General features: G+C 36.5%; 1 protein-coding gene across 1 annotated transcript in view; it reads right to left on the reverse strand.

The window, feature by feature from the left end:
- The window catches only part of RYR2 (ryanodine receptor 2), a 6,224,161-nt gene that overhangs the window by 1,957,989 nt on the left and 4,253,788 nt on the right, over positions 1-12,384 (reverse strand). The window lies entirely within an intron of this gene.

The raw sequence follows: 12,384 nt of genomic DNA on the forward strand, positions 1-12,384 counted from the left end.
GTGCAGCATCATGTGCTGATGTGGTACAATCTGCAAGTGTATGGGTGAGCAGAGCAGCATCATGTGCTGATGTGGTACAATCTGCACCGTGTATGGGTTAGCAGGGCAGCATCATATGCTGATGTGGTACAATGTGTAAGGGTAAGCAGGGAAGCACCACATGCTGATGTTGTACAATTTGCACAGTGTAAAGATAAGCAGGGAGGCAACATGTGCTAATGTAGTATAACCTGCATAGTGTAAGGGTGAGCAGGATGACAGTATGTGTTGAATACAATCTGAACAGTATAAGAGTATGGGAAAGCAGCAAGTGTTGATGGGGTACAATTTGTACAGTGTAAGGGTGAGCAAAGTATGGTGCCCACCACTGCTACCAGTATGTGATGGCCACCATTGTCACCAATATGTGACATCCCCATGCTGGGCCAGTAATCAAGGAGACTGAATCCTCACCACTGACACTGGAGAGGGACATGCACTTGGAATACAATGGATACACTCATTATTTCCAGATGCAGACCTCACTGCATCAAGCACAATTTTCCTTAAGAGCGCACAGGGGATACACTCAGCCCGGGGTCTGGTCTATATATGTCTCCTGCCAGGTCCCCATTAAGACTCCCCAATAGTACAGCTGTACGGTTAGGTCCTCAGTTGAACGTCCAAGCCAGGTCCTCCAGCACCCTCTCTGTGGGCTCAGTGCTTCATGTCTCTGCTCCAAATAGCTGACATACACACTCTGAAAGATTTGATTCTTCACACACACACACACACACACACACACACACACACACACACACACACACACACACACACACACACACACGTACACATACACATAAACACACACACACACACACACACACACACACACACACCTGGGAAAGGCTGGCACAGATCTACCTGCTGTGTCCCATTCTGCCCAGAGTATAAGGTCGTTATCACCATCCCCTAGACAACCCACAATCAGCTACTCTAAGGCCATTAATAAAGGGTATGGACAATATAAATACTAATACAAATGAAGGTAATGGACCAAGACAGCTAGGCTTTCTGGAGTGGCCCACACAGTGTCACCAAATAAATATAAGTACTCTCAAGATACTTTCTACAAGGTCCAGCCACAATAGGAGTTTAAATATATTTAATAATAAATAATAAAAGAACATGAAAGTATTGAATATATATTTACAGTAAACCACAGAGTTCCATTTACAGGAAATATTGAAAAGAACATTGATGGACAGACTCAGAAAATAAAAGAAAACAATATCTAAACTAAGCTTTATTATATTCCTGACTAATCTGAAAGAATTACTGTTGCTTAGTTAGGTTAATTACTACCACAAGGCAAGATGCTGTGGGTGAGAGTTTTTCTAGTCAGGTTCCCCAAAACAGAATACTCAATAATCTGGGATTTCTCTTTGTAATATCTAAAATATAATTTCCAAGAGGGCTGGCAGAATGACCTCATCTGGTCACCTGACTCTAAGTTCTAGCAGTATTCCCCTTTTAATTTGAAACAGGGATTTAGCATTTATGGCTACAATACACATTTAAATGTTTATGGTAGTACCTGGGGCTTCCTCTCTTCTTACTGAACTAACAAACAAAGGCTATTTCCCAGACCTAGCATCTCCAGTCCTATTCAGCACTGTGGGGTGCCATTTTAATAGTTCAACAGCTATTTTATATTTTCCTTATTTTTCTTAAAGCAAGCTAGCTGGTTAACCATTGCTGTTCCAGTATCCTCTATTAAAAAATATATATTTAATTCAGTTACAATAATAGATGTACCTTTCTTTTCATTTCATCAGGGTGCACTGTTGATAGATTTTAACACAAGCAAACCTCACAAATACATTTTCAGCACAAGCATCTGCACAAATTAGTTTGATATACAAATGGCATACCATTCTAATACAGTTGTAACACAAGCATCTTGTATAAATCAGTTTGATATTCAAATGACATATCATTCTTTATAAAACTCCAGCTGGCTATACTGGCACTTGCCCATATCATCACACATGGCAGCAGCATGTGCTGATGTACAATCTACACAGTGTCAGGGTGAGGAGGGTGGTAGCATGTACTGATGTGGTATAATCTACACAGTGCAAGGAGGTCACAGGTGCTGATGTAGTACAATATGTACAGTGTATGGGTGAGCAGGGCAGCATCATGTGATAATGTGGTACAATCTGAACAGTGTACCACATCAGCACATGTGACCTCCCTGCTCACCTTACACTGTACAGTATGGGTGAGCAGTGCAACATCATGTGCTGATGTGGTGCAATATGTAAGGGTGAGCAGGGCAGCAGCATGTGCTGATGTACAATTTACACCATGTAAGGGTGAGTAGGTCAGCAACATATGCTGATGAGCTACAATTTGCACAGTGTAAGGTGAGCAGGGAGGTCACACATGCTGATGTTGTACAATATGTACAGTGTAAGGGTAAGCAGGGCAGCACCATGTGCTGATGTTGTACAATCTGCACAGTGTTAGGGTGAACAGAGCAGCAGCATGTACTGATGTACAATTTGCACTGTATAAGCATGACCAGGATAGTAGCATGTGCCTATGTGGTATGATCTGCACAGTGTAAAGGTGATCAGGTGATCAGGATGATAGTATGAGCTGATGTATCATCTGCACAGTGTAAGGGTGAGCATGGAGGTCACATGTTTTTATGAGGCACAATCTACACAGTATATGGGTGAGCAGGGAGGTCACATAGTGTAACAGTGAGCAGGACAGCATCATTTACTGATGTGGTGCAATATTCACAGTAAGTATGGAAGCAGCATGTACTGGTGTGGTAAAAAGATTTACAAAAACAAGCACAAGCAATTAAAAGTCTATTGCATTTTACTGAATACTGGGAACAGCAATGTAACAGTTATAAAGAAATTCTGGAATCCTGATTAAATTTGTTTTGCAAGGTACATAAAGGATGAGAGTTTGCAAGATGGAGTGCGAGAGTGCGGAGTTCTGATTTTTATGCAAGAAAACATAAAATCTTCATTGATCACAGTAAACACTACATTTGAATGTACAATTATAGAAATACGTGAGCTGCTAAGAGTAAATTAAGAATTATTGAGTGCTAATGTAATCCCAGTATCCTTTTAGATAACAAATTACTTTACTTTTTTGGACAAGATTATCAGAAAGTCCATTACTTAGTTATTGGGAAAATACAATTTCCTAAAAATTAATTGGACACTCTATAGTGGCAAGACTATGAATGAAATCAAATATTTTCTTAATCAATTGTCCTGTCATCATCTGCAACAACTAATAGCTGACAAAACTAGGGAGTAGGCATACATTAGACTTTTTTAGTGACTAATGAACAACACATTATAATAAATACTGCTACAGGTTTCCCCTTTAGAAAATTAGACAATAATGCCATTACTTTTGAGACTGATGCCACAAAACAAACATTTTGATATGATAAAAAATTATCAGTGCTATACTATAAATTATAATGCTTTACTAAACACACTAGTAAATATTAACTGGTGTCTAGAACTTGTAAAGAAAGAGGAATTCTTCAGGTACCTGTCTTTGGAAAATATACTTAAAACATCTATTCAGGATACTTCTGTAACTAGACTAAAATCATGTGCTCACTCTAACCCACCTTGGTGTAATAAAACCTTGACTTCCTCATACGCAAGAAAGAGAAGGATACTCAGAATATATCAGTGCTGTTCTAATAAGTTTCATAAAACCAAACTTCATAAAATTAGCGAGGCATTAAAATTAAAAATACAAGAAAGAGAAAAGCTATACAAAACAAAACAAAATTAGCAAAGTATGAGTAATATGAAAATTTGTTATAAATACATTACCAGAAAAATTAAAGTGAAACATCCAGTGAAATATCATATTTGGGCAATTATGAACAAAAAAAGTAAATTGTGATTTAAACACTATATTTCATGACTGTAACTATTATTTTATAAACATTTGCTGACAGAACACTAATCATATTCCCCCAAATTAATGATTTTTCAATTTCTTCTGAAGAATCTTGAACCTTTATTACCTGTCCTATATTAATGCACTTTCAAAAGTTAAAACAAATTCATCCACAGGTCCTGATACAATACCACCTGCAATAATTTATAATATCAAAGAATCTACTGGGTTACTATAAAAACCCACATTCAGTAAGCTCTTGCATTAAGGGCCAGTTCCTCCATGTTGGAAAGTGTCACGTTACTCCAATTTGTAAAAAAGGAGACAGATTTGAAGTCAGTAACTATCAAGCTATAAGTCTGACTTCAATCTTGAGTAAATGTTTTGAACAACTGTTATTAATAACAACTGTATTAGTTACAATGTGGCTTTACACCAACATGTTTTCATTATGGGTAAATTAAATATACACTATATTATCTAACTGACTTTTATGAAAAGGTATCTTTAGCACTAGATAACAGGTTGTCTACTGGTGTTCACTACTTAGACATGGCCAAAGCGTTTCATTCTTAGTCACTAACAGCTATAATTCATGCTTTATAGATATCAGATATTAATCCTTACATCATAAGATGGATTAGAATTAGGTTAAATGCCAACTTGCTGATATTCAACGACATCACTCTATCTATCAGATAATATTGGGAGTCCTGCAAGGACTGGTAAGTGGGCCCATGGTGTTTAATATAGTCATAGCTTCTTTACCTCAAAACAAATCATGATGGATAAGCAAATACGCTGATGATCTTAAAATAGGATTTATTCTTACTAGCTACATGTATCAAACTAACATCAATGAATACATATGAAGGAAATAACTATATGGGATAATGACTGAGGCCTGAGTTTCAGTACAGACTAAATACAATGTTATGTATTTCCAGAAAGCATCTGTTTGTGAATCAAAATACATGAATAACATAAACTCGAAATGTTGGCCCCTCTAATGACGTGGAGTTACTATAAGTAACAATTTTACATCTGATAAATCTATTGATACTGTTTGTACTCAAGCAATGAGACAACTTGGGGTTATTATGAGAAATCTAATAGAGATCCTGACTATTTTTTGGATGTGTATAAAACGTACATTAGGCCCATTCTTGATTATAACAGTAGCTTCTCTGTGTACAGTAAGGAACAACTTAAAACCATTGAAAGGGTACAGAGAGCATTCACAAAAGTTACCCAATGCAAAAAATTAAAACTCTATACTGTACATTATTGGTATTTGAGAGGCAAATTTATTCTGGCATAAAATAATGTATAATGATCAATTGTTATAACTCACTTCACATACAGAAAGTGAAGTTCTGACTCTTTTACTTCGTAATAAAAACTACAAATTTTGTACCAAAAAATGTAGAACTGCGAAGAGACAAAGCCTTATATCAGTTAGGATACATGTTCTCTGGAATAAATTGCCAAATGTAATTAGAAGCTCAAATAACTTAGCTACTTTTATAAACAACATGGATCGCTAATTTGGTGACAATGTCTATGATCTGGATCTGGTGGATACAGTGTTTCCTGATGGTCCTTGGATCTAAGACACTGAATCTCCAAATTCATGAAATTTGTGAAACAATATGCATAATGTAAGGGTGAATGGAGGCACAAACAGTACTGATATGGTACAATCTGCACATTGTACTGGTGAGTGGGGAGGCGGCAAGCGTTGCTGGTGCAGAATCTAAACAGAGTAGCAGTGAAGTGAGGCAGCAAGTGGTGATGGGATACAATCTGAACAGTGTAACGGTGAGTGGGGGCAGCAGTTGCTGATGGGATACAATCTGCATAGTGCAGAGGTGCGCAGGGAGAGAGCAAGTGTACTACAATGTGCACAGTGAAAGGGAGACGAGGGACAAGAAAAGCTGATGTGGTAAATCTGCACAATGTAAGGGTGCATGGAGACACAGAAAATACTGATATGATACTATGTAAGGGTGTGTGGGGACACAGAAAATACTGATATGATAAAATCTGTACAATCTAAGGGTGTGTGGGGACACAGAAAATACCAATATGATACAATGTAAGGGTGCTTGGGAACACAGGAAATACTGATATGATACAATGTAAGGGTGTGTATGATAAAATCTGTACAATCTAAGGGTGTGTGGGGACACAGAAAATACCAATATGATACAATGTAAGGGTGCGTGGAAACACAGGAAATACTGATATGATACAATGTAAGGGTGTGTGGGGACACAGAAAATACTGATATGATACTATGTAAGGGTGTGTGGGGACACAGAAAATACTGATATGATACAAGGCAATGGTGTGTGGGGACACAGAAAATACTGATATAATACAATGTAAGGGTGTGTTGGGACACAGAAAATACTGATATGATACTATGTAAGGGTGTGTGGGGACACAGAAAATACTGATATGATAAAATCTGTACAATCGAAGGGTGTGTGGGGACACAGAAAATACCAATATGATACAATGTAAGGGTGCGTGGGAACACAGGCAATACTGATATGATACAATGTAAGGGTGTGTGGGGACACAGAAAATACTGATATGATAAAATCTGTACAATCTAAGGGTGTGTGGGGACACAGAAAATACCAATATGATACAATGTAAGGGTGCGTGGGAACACAGGAAATACTGATATGATACAATGTAAGGGTGTATGGGGACACAGAAAATACTGATATGATACTATGTAAGGGTGTGTGGGGACACAGAAAATACTGATATGATAAAATCTGTACAATCTAAGGGTGTGTGGGGACACAGAAAATACCAATATGATACAATGTAAGGGTGCTTGGGAACACAGGAAATACTGATATGATACAATGTAAGGGTGCATGGGGATACAGAAAATACTGATATGATACTATGTAAGGGTGTGTGGGGACACGGAAAATACTGATATGATAAAATCTGTACAATATAAGGGTGTGTAGGGACACCGAAAATAAAATCTGTACAATGTAAGGGTGTGTGGGGAAACAGAAAATACCAATATGATACAATGTAAGGGTGCATGGGAACACAGGAAATACTGATATGATACAATGTAACAGTGCATGGGGATACAGAAAATACTGATATGATATTATGTAAGGGTGTGTGGGGACACAGAAAATACTGATATGATAAAATCTGTAGAATCTAAGGGTGTGTGGGGACACCAAAAATAAAATCTGTACAATGTAAGTGTGTGTGGGGACACAGAAAATACCAATATGATACAATGTAAGGGTGCATGGGAACACAGGAAATACTGATATGATACAATGTAACGGTGCATGGGGATACAGAAAATACTGATATGATACTATGTAAGGGTGTGTGGGGACACAGAAAATACTGATATGATAAAATCTGTACAATCTAAGGGTGTGTGGGGACACCAAAAATAAAATCTGTACAATGTAAGGGTGTGTGGGGACACAGAAAATACCAATATGATACAATGTAAGGGTGCCTGGGAACACAGGAAATACTGATATGATACAATGTAAGGGTACATGGGGACACAGAAAATACTGATATGATACTATGTAAGGGTGTGGGGATACAGAAAATACAGATATGATAAAATCTGTACAATCTAAGGGTGTGTGGGGACACAGAAAATAAAATCTGTACAATGTAAGGGTGCGTGGGGACACAGAAAATACTGATATGATACAAGGCAAGGGTGAGTGGGGACACAGAAAATACTGATATGATACAGTGTAAGGGTGTGAGGGGATACAAAAAATACTGATATGATAAAGTCTACACAATGAAATGGTGAGGGGTAGGTAGCAGATCCTGATCTGCTAATCTGCACATTGTGAGAGTGATTGTGAATACAACTGACACTTATGTTGTGAGAAAATATTACTAGTTTTAAAGTAAAACATTTTATACTGTAGCATTTGGGGAACCCAAGGGCTTTCAATAATGTCAGTAAGCATACAATGACACTGTTCTATAAATATAATATGCACTTATGGATGACCCTCGGATCATTTAAGGATCAGTTCCTGATTTTTTTTTTTTTTTTTTTTTTTTACTGCACAAGTCAAGAATATTGTCTTCAAAATGGTATTTTATTTAAGAGTGTGAATGTGTTGATTTTGGATAATGTAGCAGGACACCTGCTACCCGGATGATATGATCCTTGATGTCAAAGTAGTCTATTTAAGCAATAACTGATGATGTGGTGTGGTATATTGAAGATTTACACATGGTTGGTGTGGTTTAATTATGAGGGCAAAGCCCGAGTGGTTAAATAAAGCCAACCGTGGGTAAATTTCAATATACCGCAGCCATGTAGTCGGTTATTGCTATTACACAATGACATTATTTAAGAAAAAAATTACTATTCTTAAATAATGTCTTTGTATAACAGCACCATACTGTTTCTCTGTGGCTGGTGATATCCTGCTGCCTTGTTTTGATGTACTGCACATGCATAATGGACTTGCGTTCCCACGCATACCCAGTACATTAAGTCTCCGTTGCTCCATTTTTGTTTTCTTCTTCTTTTATTTTTTTTTATTAAAAAAAGTTTCAGCTACATTAGGGGTAGGAGAGAGAGAGAGAGAATGGAGGAAATGCAAAGAAAATCAGGTACGTGTCTTTAGTTTTAAATAATGTACATGATTTTCTTTGTATTTCCTCCATGCTGCCTCTCTGGTATGTCCGGAGTCCAGTCTATAGATTTTTTAAAATATTTTGCAAAAAAAAAAAAAAAAGTTATGGAATATACGAATGGAAAGAAGTCTGGGTGACTGGACCTTTTTCCATTGGTATATTCTGGGATTTACAATAGGCACGCTGGTTGGGCTGGCCAATCAGCACACTCTTTTTTGAATATTAATGGCCAGTCATTGTATAATTTCCATCTAACAACTCTTTTATCAAGACGATGTTATATAATGAAACTGTTTATACTAAGATCAGTCTTGGAGACCTGAATTGCTTGATACATCGAGTGCATAATGTCGTTAATGACTGTTTGTTAAGTAGACATATTAGCTTTGAATTGCCAAATTATCTAACAGTTGAGGCTCCCCTTGTTCCCAGAATTGATGGACTTCTGAAGATCCATAATAACTCTTCTACACCTCCCTTTAGACCGATAGTGGCTGGGGAAGGATGGTTAACTGAGCCATTCTCGATCTTTATAGAGAATCAACTTAGACCTGACTTGAACAAGACTAAAGTTGTCTTGAGAGACTCTAAATCATTTCTACAAAGCTTATATGGATGCACCACTGCTAGCTGCTTGCCTGTTGATTGTCTGTTAGTCACATTAGATGTAGAATCATTGTTTACCATTACTCCCAACCTTGAGGGATTGAGATATATAGAGGCCTATTTACTTGAAAACAGTACATTTGATAAGTCCATGATTGATTTGATTCACCTCTTTATTGAGGCTGTACTTGAAAATAATGTTTTTGTGTTTGATGGGGAATATTTTTGCAGAAGGCTGCCTTAGCTATGGGCATGCCTTGTGCCAATAACTATGCCAATATGGTTTTGGATCGGTGGGAAAATACATACATGTTTTTACATCTGTTGAGTTTTCTGCCTCTATTAGTTTCTATTCTCAGTTTGTGGATGACATATTTTTGTTGTGGACAGGTACAGTTATGGACATATAAGTTTGCTGAATACCTTCAAAACACTACATTCTTTTTAAGGTTTCCTCTGAAATATTCAAATACTAGTACTGAATTTTTCGATGTTGAGGTCATTAGGCATCCTGAGCTTTATTTTTTCTAGATTGTTTAGAAAGGGATGCTACAGGAATTCCTTGTTACACAGGACGAGTATGCATCAAGGTTATGTTTTTAGGAATATTGTTAAAGGGCAAGCTGTGCATATGTCCAGGTTAAATGAGAATGAATATGGTTTTACCAATGACTTCAGGATACTTAGGGGTAACTTTGTGGAACGTAGCTATAGACAGAATGAGATAAACAAAGGCTTGTTGCATGGTGTTCAACTGAGAGGGTCACATGCTATACCTTATTTCTCAGCTGCAAATAATTTTGATAAGGCTAGATCTGTGACACATGAAACAAGGAATATTTTTCTTTCCTTTCTTTTTTCTTTCCTTATATTACAGTAGTGATGTTGGTGTTATTACCAACATTATAAAAAAGCACTGGTCAATACTCCTTATGGATGATACATTTAAGAATATCACTGGGGTAATCACCCTACTTTACTTTTAAGAATAGGAAGTGTTTAAAAAGGATGCTGTGTTACCCTGATAGGAAAGGGATGGTTAGGACTGTCCATGAAGTTTCTGGTACATATCCATGCGATAAATGCCACTTTTGCACTTTTTTAGATAGTAGTAGTCAATGTATGCACCCTGACATGGGGACTGCATTTAAATTTGAGGTTGGGGTAGACTGTGACACTGGGATTTGGTCTATTTAGCATACTACATTATATGCTCCTCTTTTTATATTGGTAAAACTAATCGTAGTCTTAGATAACGCATGAGGGAACATCTTTATCATATCAGGACACATAAAATTTTTAATGCCTTAGCTAAGCATGTGGATGGGGGGGACTTTACATGAATTTAGGTTTTTAGTGATTGACAGGCTTTTTAAAAGCCCACACTTGGGAGATCTTAATAATAGCACTGAGAGGTCTGAATTATTACGGACCATTAGAATGAAATCTGATAGGGCTTTTGGGCTTAATGGCCATGTTTCCTTGAAACGTATTTTAAAATCCTGTGGGCTGAGGAAGAAATGATATGTTATATATTTTATAGTTCTATAGGTATTTTACAGCAGATAAATGTATATATTTTTAACTGAGTGATTAATTTCTGTGTAGTTTTTTGTGATCTGTTTTGATTGTTTTAATTAAGTAAAATGCTTAATTGCTGAGATTTGATTGGCTTTCATTAGTATATATTCACGTGGAGTTTAGCATTATACTATGGTCTGATGAAGCGATTTGCAATCGTGAAAGCACTAACCCTGCTATTTTGTTTACAATAAACTGTGTGCGGTTTTATTTCTCCTGCTGTGCTTCAGTGTCCATTTTTATTTCTTTTACATTTTACTCGTTCTGTGTTTCGCGGTCGCTGTTTCCTCAAGTGTTGTTGCTGAATGGACCAAGATAGTATTGCAACCTTCAAAATAATATTGCTTATGTAATGCTTTTACTTAGACTATTGAACGACCGAAAGTAAATAAACATTTGGAGAATTTTGGAAGGAATACAACATTTTTCATTACACAATAAACAATAACTGCATTGTGGAAAGCAATGACATGACAATGACTGAATGGAATTTGGAAGAAGCTGATAAAAATATACACTAACATAAGCCAGTGGTTTAATAATGGCCAAACACTTAGTGAGATGACACAACATATGAACTTGGAAATAGAAAACAAGGATGTTGAATAGATGGTGGATACTATGACTGAAGAATTATCCAATGAAGATCTTACTGAATATGAGGCACAGAATGTTGTATGAAGAAAAATAATGACAAACCGAATAATAACAATAAGCTGAATCCCACCACCATTTTTTGCAGAGTAAATAAAGGAGTGCAAATGTTTGAGGAAATGGATCCTAATATAAAGAAATCTTCTGAAGCGGGCATACTGATTCTAGATGCATTGCTTGCTACATGGAGACCTACAGTGAAAGGAAAAGGCCAAATGTGCAGTGTAAATTGGACATATTTTTAAGTAAGCCTACTTCCACAAGTCCCTTTGAAGGGATATCATCTTGAGACCTGCATGAATATGATGCAAGGCTTCTTCAGTGAGTTCCTTTTGAAGGTTTGTCATCCAGAGAATATCTTCACAGTTTTCTGTTGCACATTTTTCAATTGAGAAACATGATATCACTGTTTCTTCAAGTTAAAGTACCCTACAGTAAAATTACTGAACTGTACTCAAGCTTAGTATGAACTCGGATATCGTTCAATGGAAAGTGCACAGTAGTATATGCTGTCTCCTCACCTCAATAGTATATAAATCACAATGAGAATAGCACCAAGTTCAAAATCCCAAAATCCAATACACTCATACGCCAAAAGGTTTTAATAGAAGCAAAGCTTTTGGGTTAACCACCCTTCATCAGTACATAAAATTGAGTGAATCTAAAACGTTTAAATAGGAACATAATTTCATCACATGATTTAGCCAGCCTACCAAATTCTTCAAACAATTAATCTCTTAAAAAAACAGTATGTGAATTTTCAAAACACCTATAATATAAAAAATAAAAAATATATGTTGAAACATACAAATATATCCATATGCATTCATGGAACATTTCATATAGCTTTCATAATTAATATAGAGAATGATTGATAAAACACAACAGTACTATAAATAAAGCAAAAATTATATTTATATTAGA

This window comes from Protopterus annectens, chromosome 1.part2, assembly GCF_019279795.1.
Source record: "Protopterus annectens isolate FY-2018-M chromosome 1.part2, PAN1.0, whole genome shotgun sequence".
Lineage (NCBI taxonomy): Eukaryota > Metazoa > Chordata > Ceratodontiformes > Protopteridae > Protopterus > Protopterus annectens.